This window comes from Pteropus vampyrus, unplaced genomic scaffold (assembly GCF_000151845.1).
Source record: "Pteropus vampyrus isolate Shadow unplaced genomic scaffold, Pvam_2.0 Scaffold48, whole genome shotgun sequence".
In the NCBI taxonomy this organism is placed as follows: domain Eukaryota; kingdom Metazoa; phylum Chordata; class Mammalia; order Chiroptera; family Pteropodidae; genus Pteropus; species Pteropus vampyrus.
Window position 1 is genome coordinate 3,736,597 of NW_011888829.1, and position 10,802 is coordinate 3,747,398.

The 10,802-nt window shown below is 42.6% G+C and overlaps 1 protein-coding gene across 1 annotated transcript in view; it reads right to left on the reverse strand.

Moving 5' to 3' along the window:
* CHRM2 (cholinergic receptor muscarinic 2) overlaps positions 1 to 1,260 on the reverse strand; it is a 125,385-nt gene extending 124,125 nt beyond the window's left edge. Inside the window, exons 1-2 of the mRNA XM_011359505.2 lie at positions 927 to 1,260; positions 504 to 664 (exon numbers count right to left, since the gene is read on the reverse strand). The gene's annotated coding sequence lies outside the window, so the exon portion shown is untranslated. The remainder of the gene's footprint in view (positions 1 to 503; positions 665 to 926) is intronic.
* Positions 1,261 to 10,802: the final 9,542 nt, after the last annotated feature.

The following is a 10,802-nucleotide window of genomic DNA, read 5'->3' on the forward strand; positions in this document are numbered from 1 at the left end:
TACTGCGTGGAGACGGGGCGAGCCAGGTCTGCACCCCAAACGCCTGGAAGGCTCGGCCAGACTCCGGGCAGGAAGGAGCGTGCGGGGTAGGAAAGGGCGAAGCGCTTCTCGACTTTTCCGTGATGGCATCTCGGGGAGAAGGAGGGGGTCAGGTGACAGTGGAGGGGTGGCGGGCTGGAAGAGGGAGCGACACTCGGACAGGCGCGACTTCCAGGCTGCCTTCCACCTTCCGCGGGACTCGGTGACCCGCGGAATCGCACCCCCGCCCCGCGCGGCGCGGCGCCTCATCTGCCCCTTCGTGCCAGACCCGCCACTGCTGCCCTCAGCCCGCCAAGCCCTAGAAGCCAAAGTTTCCGTTTGAGAATCTACACTTGCGGAGAACCATCCTCCAATTTCCCAACCCCCGACCCCTCCGCGCCCCGTTGTGGAGACTGGGAGGGACCCCGCCGTGCCAGAGCCCCTGGTGCCGGCAAGCAAGGCGCTGGCCAGCGCGGTGCCCTTACCTGCCGCGGGTTTGGCTCCAGCTGCCTCCCTGGCTGCGATCTCCTTGGTGCAGGCTGGCAGGAGCGAGGAGACCTTCGCTGGTTCAGGGCTGACCGCCCCGGCGCGAGCTGCGCACGGCTCAGAGTCCGAACCCAGACGCCAGCTCGCTTTCTCCCAGGATCTTGCAAGAGAAAAAGGAAGAGATTAGTTGGTGCCACGACACCCAGAGGGGTGGGGCGGGGGAGGCGGGGAGTGAGCTGACCCAAAGGCTCAAGTGAGAGCTGGGAAGCTCCGGAGCGCACGAGCAGAGTCGCGCACCTCACATGGGTCCCAGCCACTTGGCGAGTTAGGGTCCCCTCCGCGGTTTAGAATGAAGTGAAGCAGACGCTGCCCCCGCCCTCCACACCAAACCACCCAAGGAGAAGCAAAAAAGACTTTCAAACCTGGCTTTTACGACGATGAATCTGGAGCGCAAAACAGAACCGAGATCTGGATGGACTGGCGAGCTGGGCGGGATTCATTTCTTCACCGAAGTGCTTGAGAAAGTAGTAATTAGTGTAGGAGCAACACCTACTTCGGTGCCTGTGGCTGTTTCCTAGTGGGATCTGCGGTTTCAAGGCTCTGGCCAACCCGCAGGCTGGCGTGTGTGCGTGTACGTGTGTGTGTGCGTGTGTGTGTGCGCGCGTGCGCTCGCTGGAGCGGGTCTCTGCATCAGGCGCCTTTGCTATGGCAGGAGAGCAGATCGGTGTTCGTGAGCGTACGTTCGATTAGCTGCAACGGGCGGACAATTTCTGGAGAGCACATTTACAATTTTCTTGCAATATGACAGGATTAGTTGCTGTTGAAGGCGCTCCTCCAATGAAATCTTCTCTGCTCTCTGATTTGGCGGTTCTTCTGAGCAAATATGACAGCCTTTCCTCCAGGCGCCTTTCGGTTCCTCTCCACATCCATCCACAGAGCCCAGCTCTCCATCTGCAATTTCCAAATCAGAACCTTTACAGTTACCACCACCACCACCACCACCACCACCATCCAGCCCCATTCCTGCAAGTCTATGATTGCTATGAAAGTGACAAGACATACTGGGAAGAATACAACGTTGCTTTTCCTTTGCAGAAGGTGCTTAAACCCAGTTTTTCCAGGTGGGGAAACGCTAGAATAAATCCACTATGCTTTGTAAACATGTAAACCTGCTAAACTATTCCTGGATTGTTTATTACCCCGGGACACTGACAAATGTGTTAGAGGAGAGAGAGGTTTTTTTTTTTTTTCTTCTTGTTTTAAATGTCAGTCGATGCCCATGTTTTCTTTAACAGGCGATAGCTTACAAAGTATTGTGCTTCATGGAATTTTTCATATCTCCATGAAAAACATTATGATGCCAACTTTTTATGTTCAGATCAGCCTTAGATTTTTATTTCTTCATTTTAATGAGAAATTCCTTCAAAAAGTACTCATCATTTTTAGGTACTAACCCATTTAATAAAGGTACAATGATGGTTCTAAAGCATATGACAAGACTTACTTTTGTGAAATTATATGTATATATGAAGATAACACCAAATATGGTAGGTTATACAGGCTGCATTTTCTCTCACCTACCTTCAGCAATCAAATGAAAAAAGCTGAAACAAATTGAATAATACAGAATTAGAGGCGTCCCTTTTTATATCACAAAGCCAGACAAAGAGCAGGTTAAAGATGCATTAGTTTAATATAACCAATTAAATTCAGTTCAATTCTCCATGCCCAAGCCTTTGCTAAGTGTCAAAGAGCCTAGAGAATAGCAAAGGTCACTCACTGTTTGTTCTTTATAAGGTCCAATCCTACTGGCAAGGAAAGACACTCATATGAAACACCTACACAACAGTTGACAATCAAGATAATTAATTATGTAGTAATAAAAGTTCATTGATAAATGGAAATCCTGTAGCTCAAAGTTTCTGCCCCTTTTGTTAACTCAGTTAACACCAAGCAGGACTTGGCATAAACTTAATTTTGCTTGACTGAAGTCATCCTGAAATAATGCATTATAATACCTTCGGCCTCCACACCCTCACATGCCGCCATCACCAGGAGATAAAATACTTATTAGAAAATCAAGACAGCTCTGTTAAGTCTTGATCTCAGCCTCCCCCAGCATTTGGTCCATCACATTAAATATCTGATTTCATCGTTTATTCTCTAGATGCTCTTTTGAAAACGAATCCACATTTTCCTTCCTTACTCCATTATTTCTGTCTGTTAAGCCTCCGTAAATCCATGGAGTTGCTTGAATCTTTTTTGAAACACACACACACACACACACACACACACACACACACACACACACACAGCAGAAAAAGAAAGGGGAATGAATCCTTGACTGGCAAGAGAGAAGAGGAAAACTCAATTACCTGTCACTACTTTGTTTTTTCATATCATTAGTGCCTTCTTACCAACAGGGCTACCCATTCCAAAAAGAGCGACAAAGCAAAAAAATCAATGAAAGCTAACAAATATTTTCTTAAACCTGAATAAAACTGAGTCCATGAGTAACTGCATATCTATGTCAAAAAGAAGTCACTATATTTATGGCTTTTTGGAGAGGAGCTGGAAATGGACTGTTTGCATTTTTAGCAAACAATCAACAATGATGACCATTGTCTTCTTGTAGGTCATCACTGAAAAAAACGTTTTTTATATATACTTGTAGTTGTGCCACTCAATATGTAATTTTGGAGAAATCATTTAACTGATCTGTGCCTCCGAGTCTTAATCTGTAAAAGGGACACAGCAATATCTCCTGGGTTGTTATAAGGAATAACAGGGTTAATTCATGGAAAGGTTTCAGAAGAGTGCATAGCATAAAACAAATAGCCTTAATTGTTAAGACTGTCAGCCAGGAACTTAAAGCACTGATTCCTGAGTCATGCATCTGACTACTGAGTTAGAAAACATTTAGGTGTGAATCTTGACAATGAAAACCATCAATATCATGTTAAACACTATTTGTCTTAACACTAACCCCAAGAAACCCGATTCTTTTCCCCTTCTACGTTTTTATTCTATACAAGATCATGTGTATTCTGAGCATTTTATTGTTCTCTCTTAAGACAGTTCGTTTTCTGAGATAAAAAGAGTACTCACAACCCTAGGAATACCGCGTTTACATTTATTAGTAACCCATGGTGTGGAACATTTTCAAAAGTGCTTTTTAAAGACTTTATAGAATGTATCAATGGGTTTCCCTTTATCTACATGCCTATTTTCCACCTCAAAGAACACTAATAAATTAGTAATTTCCGCTTGTGAAGCCAAACTTCATTACCTACAACTTCATATAGCTAGTTTTAGGCACGTGCTGAAAAGCTCAGAGGCCTGGAAGGGATGACTTTGAATCTCTGACAGAGTTCACTTTTGAATGAGCCTGGAAATAAGGTCACCACTAAGGTGAGGAGATGCGGAATGACTGACGGGTCTCATCCACGGGAAGGTGGTGCATATTTTATTGTGTCACGTTGATTTCAGCGCAGCAATAATTAGCCTCCAGTAATTGGATGCGCAAATCAGCACTCTATCATCATAAGTGGATTAAGAGGGTGACAAGTTCAACTTGAGTGATTTCCCACCAGGTATGGCGGCCCTAACATTTTCTTAATTTTCTGCTTTCAAAGAATCAAGAAAATGAAGGGGAGGACTTTGCCTTTACGGGGAAAATGAGCCAAGAGCTAGAGACCTTGCCTCGTCCTTCGTCTCCCACTCACACAAACTGTTCAAGAGTTGAGCTAGGAAAGCATAGCATTTATCAGCAGGACGTTTGGGAAAGACAGGCTGATGTACCTGATGAACATGAAGAGGTTCAGAAAAGGCTTCCCCAGGATGTGCCACTTTGGCATGTGGATTATTTTGAGCCAAAGTCAATTGAGACCTTGCGGGCTCAAGATATGCTTTTACCTTCCCTTAAAGAATTAAAATTGCGGGCCTTGCCTGTAATAAGAGTTATCATCAGAAAGAAATTTGTATGACCTATCTGTACGGCAGAGCAAACATCTAATTACTGGACATCTGTTCCTCTTATCTTCCTGTGAATTACTCCCCTCCCCTCTGAAGCCCCAGGCTCCCATCTCACTTCTTGGCTCAAGATGGCACATATACGTCACTTTATCTTTCTGTCTTTGAACCTCTCATGTGTAGGGGGTTCTTGTACATATGAAATTAAGTTTGTTTTTCTCCTGTTAATTTATCTCCTGTCAATTTGATTATTAGACCAGCCAGAGAACCTTTGTGGGGCAGAGGAAAAATTTTCCGCCCCAACATATGCCAAAGGAAGCTTTCTTTTCCTTGACCTCAGTTTTATATATAACAATCCTAGGTTGAAGGCGGACATCCACTAGATGACATTCATGCCTAAAATGGCTTCTTCAGTCTCCCTCACTGTTTTAAAATATTCATAACAGCGCTATAATAGACACACTATTCTTCTTAGAGTTATTTATTTTCTCTACAACCTTTTCAGAAAGTAATTTAAATTCTTCCATTCTTTAGCTAGAAAAGATGATCCTTTTTCCTCCTAGAAAATCCTAAGCTTTCCTTTTTCAGACTCTGCAACAGGAGTCTCCATATACAAATAAGGCTGATTCTGAGTGATGTTTGCTGACAGCCTAACAAACAATGCTTTGCTATTTTTTTCTTTTCCCTTTTTCTTGAAATTTGGCACCGCAGCTGTTTTAAACTCTTCCTCTCCTAGCGGTGGTGGTGTGTTAACCAGAGCCTGGAAACATTTACTGCTGCTGAGTCTAAAACATTTAAAATACAGAGCTCTTTTTCAAACAGGGAACACGAAGGAGGGTGGGGGGAATGAAACCCCGCTCTGCAAAATGTTAAGCAGCTGCAACAGTGATAAATCAGGGTTAAGAATGCAGAAGAAAGAGGCCGTTTGGGACGTGTTTACTTAGAGGAACATTCCGTGTATGGGTATTGCTCCTACGGGGGTGAAATAATGCTGGCTTCCTCTTTAGAGGTGAATCTCTAAGACGGAGAACTGAAACGTTTCAACCACATCAGCATTAGGGTGTATTCTGACAAACAGCTTAAGCTCCCCCTTTTCCCAGCTGAAGTCAGAGGCTGGGCTCTCAGGTGGGGATGTGACTGAAGGAGCTTCAAAGTGAAAGTCTTATCACTCTTCTCTGTGTATAGGGCCCCAAATTATTTGAATCAATGGCTCTTTTTTTCCTAGTGTCTAGGAATACCTCAAATCTTTTTTTGCCTGTAGGGAAACTTGATTTTTTTAGAATTTAGAGTGAACTAATCACTTTGACTCATGAGAATTTAGATAATCTCCCAGATCATATACTTACCTAGATCTTAAGCTAACGAGAATAGCCCCTTCAGGGACGGGTAGAAATTCTAACACATTTCAGAAAATCACATCCTAGGAGACACCACAATGCAGGACAGCCTCCTTGCTAAATGTGATCTACCCTCTATTTCTTGAGAATGACCGAGACCATCGTGACGCAGAAAGCTGTGTTGTGTCAAGCAAGACTCAACCGAGCGTGTCTGATATCACTCTGCGTAGACCTCTTCAAAACTTTAAAAGTGGACCCTCATCCCTGCTAGTGCACCTGAAAGTAGCACTCCCTAACGCGTTCCTCAGCTTACTGTGCCTAACAAAGTGGATTCTGGACACTTCGTCCTCTCTTCTTCATTTACTCAGCAAGGTGACAGGTTTTGGCTTTCGGGCCTCATTCACAAAATCTCATGAGTAATATTCTGTGAATCCCTGCAGACAGAAATAAATTCAGGTCCCAGGCAGAGTCAATGTACGTGCTACATTCTCACAAGGCTTTTACTGACATTTTCCTAGAAAGTGAGTTAACTTAAAAACGATGCCCAATAAGCATGTATTGGTGATCACTGAGTGTCTTCAAAAACAACCACTCTAAATCTACCCTTAGAGGCCACAGCCACATGACATCCTCTCCTTCTGGGGGTCCCCGGATATGGAGCACAGGTTCTCCTGCTTGATGGTAGTCTCCTGGAAATGTTTCTTCCTTGAGCGAGTCTCACACAAACAGACTGCCATTGCTTTGCTTCCTTCTTCAGGGGACACTTCTGACAATGCCATATTGTGTCCCTGAGAACTGAATGAATCTCAAAAGCCTACCATAAACTGAACTGAAGTATTGAAATTGGTTCAACAAATATTTATATATTATTCAATATTATCTTAGATATTAGGGTGGCAACAACAACAACAACAACAAAAAAGAAAGGATTCTTGCAGTCCAGAATCTAACGCAGTTGGAGAGAGAGACATAACCACGACTGTTGTCCTTGGGCACCTGTGACAAAATCGCCGATGTTAATACCATGGGGTATTCGGAAAAGGGCCTTGACACTTCACCAGGGAGCCGATTCCAGACGTGGATTCCACCTAAGGTAGGCTCTACCTGGAATTTGGAAGCTGTAAGTTAGATCTTGGGAGGGAGATACTCTGGATGATGAAGCAATACTTAAAATATTTAAAGCAATCGCCAGGAAGTTGCTGTTAAAACTGAAGACATATATTAATGACCACTGAAGGGGAGCAGAATATGCCACCCCAAATATGCCTCTTTGGCAAATTGAGTATTTTGAACTGGTTATTTTTAAGAAACAGCAGACACAGGAGAAGCTCAGAAAACTGAGTAGAAGTGACCCATTTGACCTGGGCAAGGCTACCCTTTGCTGATCTAAATAGCTCTCCAAAGACCTTTGGGGCACTAGCTTTTGCTGCAGTAACGGTGACTCTCCTATCAGCAGTAGTGAAAACCATGCAGAGGCCCCATGAAGGAGAACATCTTGCCTGGCAACACTGGTGCCGTAGTTCCCTAGCAACATGCTCCAGCAGCGAGGGACTTTTACTTTTGCGCAGGCACCTGGAAGTCAGCTTTCGGTTGGCTGGGCAGTCTCTCCCTAGTACCAACTCTTATAGAGGCACACCTCAGCAAAATTTGCATCTCATTCCTTTCATTTCCCCTTGCCTGGAACAACAGTGTAATTAATCTATCATTGCTTTGGAGTGTGTGATTTCTTTTTTGCTTCTTAAGAGACATTATCCTGTATGCTGTTGGCTTGTGAAATTTTAATAAATCCGGCAGTGAACCCATAATTTTGTCTCCTCTAACAAAACTGTCTCTGGCACATGGACATTTCCGTAATTTCTTGGGAAGAAAACTCTTGGTCAGGGCTGTTACAGCTTCCTCTAACTGTATGATGGCATCAGGGATGAGAGTAATCTTATAACTGGAATGCAGTTGTTCATGGAATGGACTTCAAGGAACAGAAACCCGTTTTCAGACAGTTTATACTTGCAGTGTGCAGAATAATACTAGGTTTACCTCTGGGAATGCTCTCTCAGGTTTCTCTATGTCTTGCCCTAGAGCTGGCCCAGAGTGATGAGTGAGAGAATGAAACGGGAGAAAGGACGTAAATTTCCAAGATGAAAGTAGGACTACGCCGCTCAGCCACTGAGATCAGTGCTTTTCTAGAAAGCTTCTTTATCATCATTTCTGAAGCAGGATGACCTGGAGAATACGAGAAGAAAATTGCTAGTGTACAAACTTGCTTTTTGGGCCAATACGTGAGAAAGATGGGATCTAAAAGTCTCCACACAGCAAAGTAAGGTTCAGGTTCAAACTTTGCCACTTATTAGATATGTGACCTTGCACAAAGTGTGTAACCCCTTTACGACTCAGTTCTCTAGTATGTAAATAAAGTATAGAGTCTGTCCCAGGGTCATGATGATGATTACATGAAGCATTTGTAAAAAAAAATATTTTGAAAAATGTGCGCTATTATTAACTGTGTATATGTAATTAAATTGTGATGTGAATAACTGATTTATTTTCTCCTCATCTAATTCCAACTTTCCCCTGGCAGGTGTTTCCATCTTAATTGAAAAACAACATTGACTTAGGAGAATACTAGCTAATATGTAGCTAGGGCCGGAAAAAGTTGGGGGCAGAGTGTTAAGCTTGTTTACTCAACCATACCAGAGAAGGATATGTCTATCCTTACCAGAAAGATGAAGGAATCACGGGTGTCTCCTTTTCTTTACTTTCTTACTCTGATCAGCTCATGGTATCAAATCTAGGTACCCCTTGTCCTTATATGGCTCTCAATAAAAAAGGGGAAATGTCTCCTCTAAAACAAAGATGGCTCTCCTGTCCTGTGTTGAACACACAACTCCCAACAGTTGCTTTGCTCTGGATTCTAAAAATACAAGTAGTGATGTCTGTTAACTCTAGAAACTAGTTTCTAATCCTCCAGAACAGAAGTACATTGTGATAGTAAAATGATATAGAAAAACTCCCTACGAATCTATGCATTTATACAGAAAATTCCAATTTTCTTGCTGACTCAGCTAAATTCACCAATGTTCTTTCATTCCAAGCCTTTTGCCTTTAAACATTCTCTGAAGTCCAATTGCTGCTCTGTTCTTATGCTTGAAGTACACTGACTGACTTGAGATTCACCAGATAACCTTGACCTCACCCCCTTACTTTCTAGTGCTTCTGTAAAAGTTTGAACTTGGACTCCTCCTTCTTGAATTAATTTTTTTTTTCTGGTCGGAAATACGCCTCTGCCATCTCTTTTAAATCTAACAACATTTCTTATAAAATCGGGATGTGCTCACTGCGGCTGGGCTGTAAGCAGAGTAGACCCTTACCCGCAATCACCAAGCCAGTTTTGTTTAAGTATATCAATTTCAACTTTATTTTAATATAGTTAATTGCTCATGACTTGAACAACTCTAGACGGCATTTCTCAGGATACTGTTATAAGAATATGATGAAGATTCTCACGAAGGAATGTTAGACTCATATTGGAATATGAGTTGTCTTTGGCGCTGGGCTTATGATCTGTGGCCAGAACATGATATGCATATTAATATAAGTGCATTATTTATATATTATTAAAAATAATCCCGGCCCATTAAAAAAATTTTTACTTGTTACTGCTTAGTGACAATGACTTAATATGCAATGTTAGAATTGGCAAAATTTATTATTTTATTCTCTCTCCTCTCCAGAACTTTTGATTGTTATTTTGGGTTCTAATTTGGAGATATCCCTGGTGAGTCTAACTTGTGACCTGAAAGGAAAGCAGTGAATTAACAGATTAATGAAGATGGAAAAACAGGAATAAATTCTAACGTGATTGCAGAGGATGGAAAGAGATTAGGGTGGAGAAAAAGGATGTGGGAAGGAATTGTGAAAAAGGTACTTATCAACTGAAATTAGATGTCCTAATGGAGCCAACACTCATGATTTCAAAGAGACACACAACTGGGACATAGCTCCCTGTGTCCACCACAAAACACACCCATGAGAGGATGGGAAACTAAAACAAACGCTGTCGGGAAGAGGCCATAAGCTGTTGCTGTTTCGTGCTCCTTTGCTAAACGGCTCCAGCACGGCTCTCTCAAACCAACGCGCAAGTTCTCGCTGCCTCAGATGCACTTTCTAAACCTATTCCATTGAGCTTCTTAGGCAAATAAGTAGCAAAGACAAAAATAGTCCTGAAAAAGCTCCTATTTTTTTTTTTTTCGTTTTGCTCACATTCTTCCTTGTGCGGTGACAATCCTCTCTGTCAGCCTCTTTACAAACCTGATGGCAGAGAGGAAACGAATTTATTCACGAGAGACTGGGGGTGTGGTGACAGCGTGGGGGAGAGAATTGAAATGTGTAGCGATCTAGTTGCTAAGGATAAGGGTCAGAGTCAAATACCCCAAACCACCATGCCACAGTGTTTCTCAAAATGGATCTGTGGTGAACCAGAAAAATTAAGCTAAATGTCTTATTAAAGATATAAACAGCATCAATGCCAGTTTTGTGAAGCACAGCAATGTTAGAGAGACAGCACTTTTTAAGCGTTTCTGTGTGACTGTGTATAAACACGCAGAGTATTTATTTAGCTTTCAGTTAGCCCTGAAGAATAAAAGTGACTCTCTTGTACAGATAATACGTCATGATACAATTCCAAACAACATAAATTTATAGATGAACGGTTCTTTTGGAGTAGAATCCAAGTCTTCATTCGCCTTGCCCCATCATTGTTAATGCTTATGTTTTTTCTTAATAGTGACCATCTCGACTTTTAAAATAATTCACTAAACATTTGTCTATTTATATGCACATTTCTGTGTGGTGAGATCAGCAAATGACTAACTTCTGCTTCTCACGGAAAGGATGTAGCCTGTATCCAGAATAGCCCAACAGCAATGGGATGAATTGGGTGAATACATCTGGACACATCTGGGAACATCAGCTCTTGTAACCAGGTCACCTGAA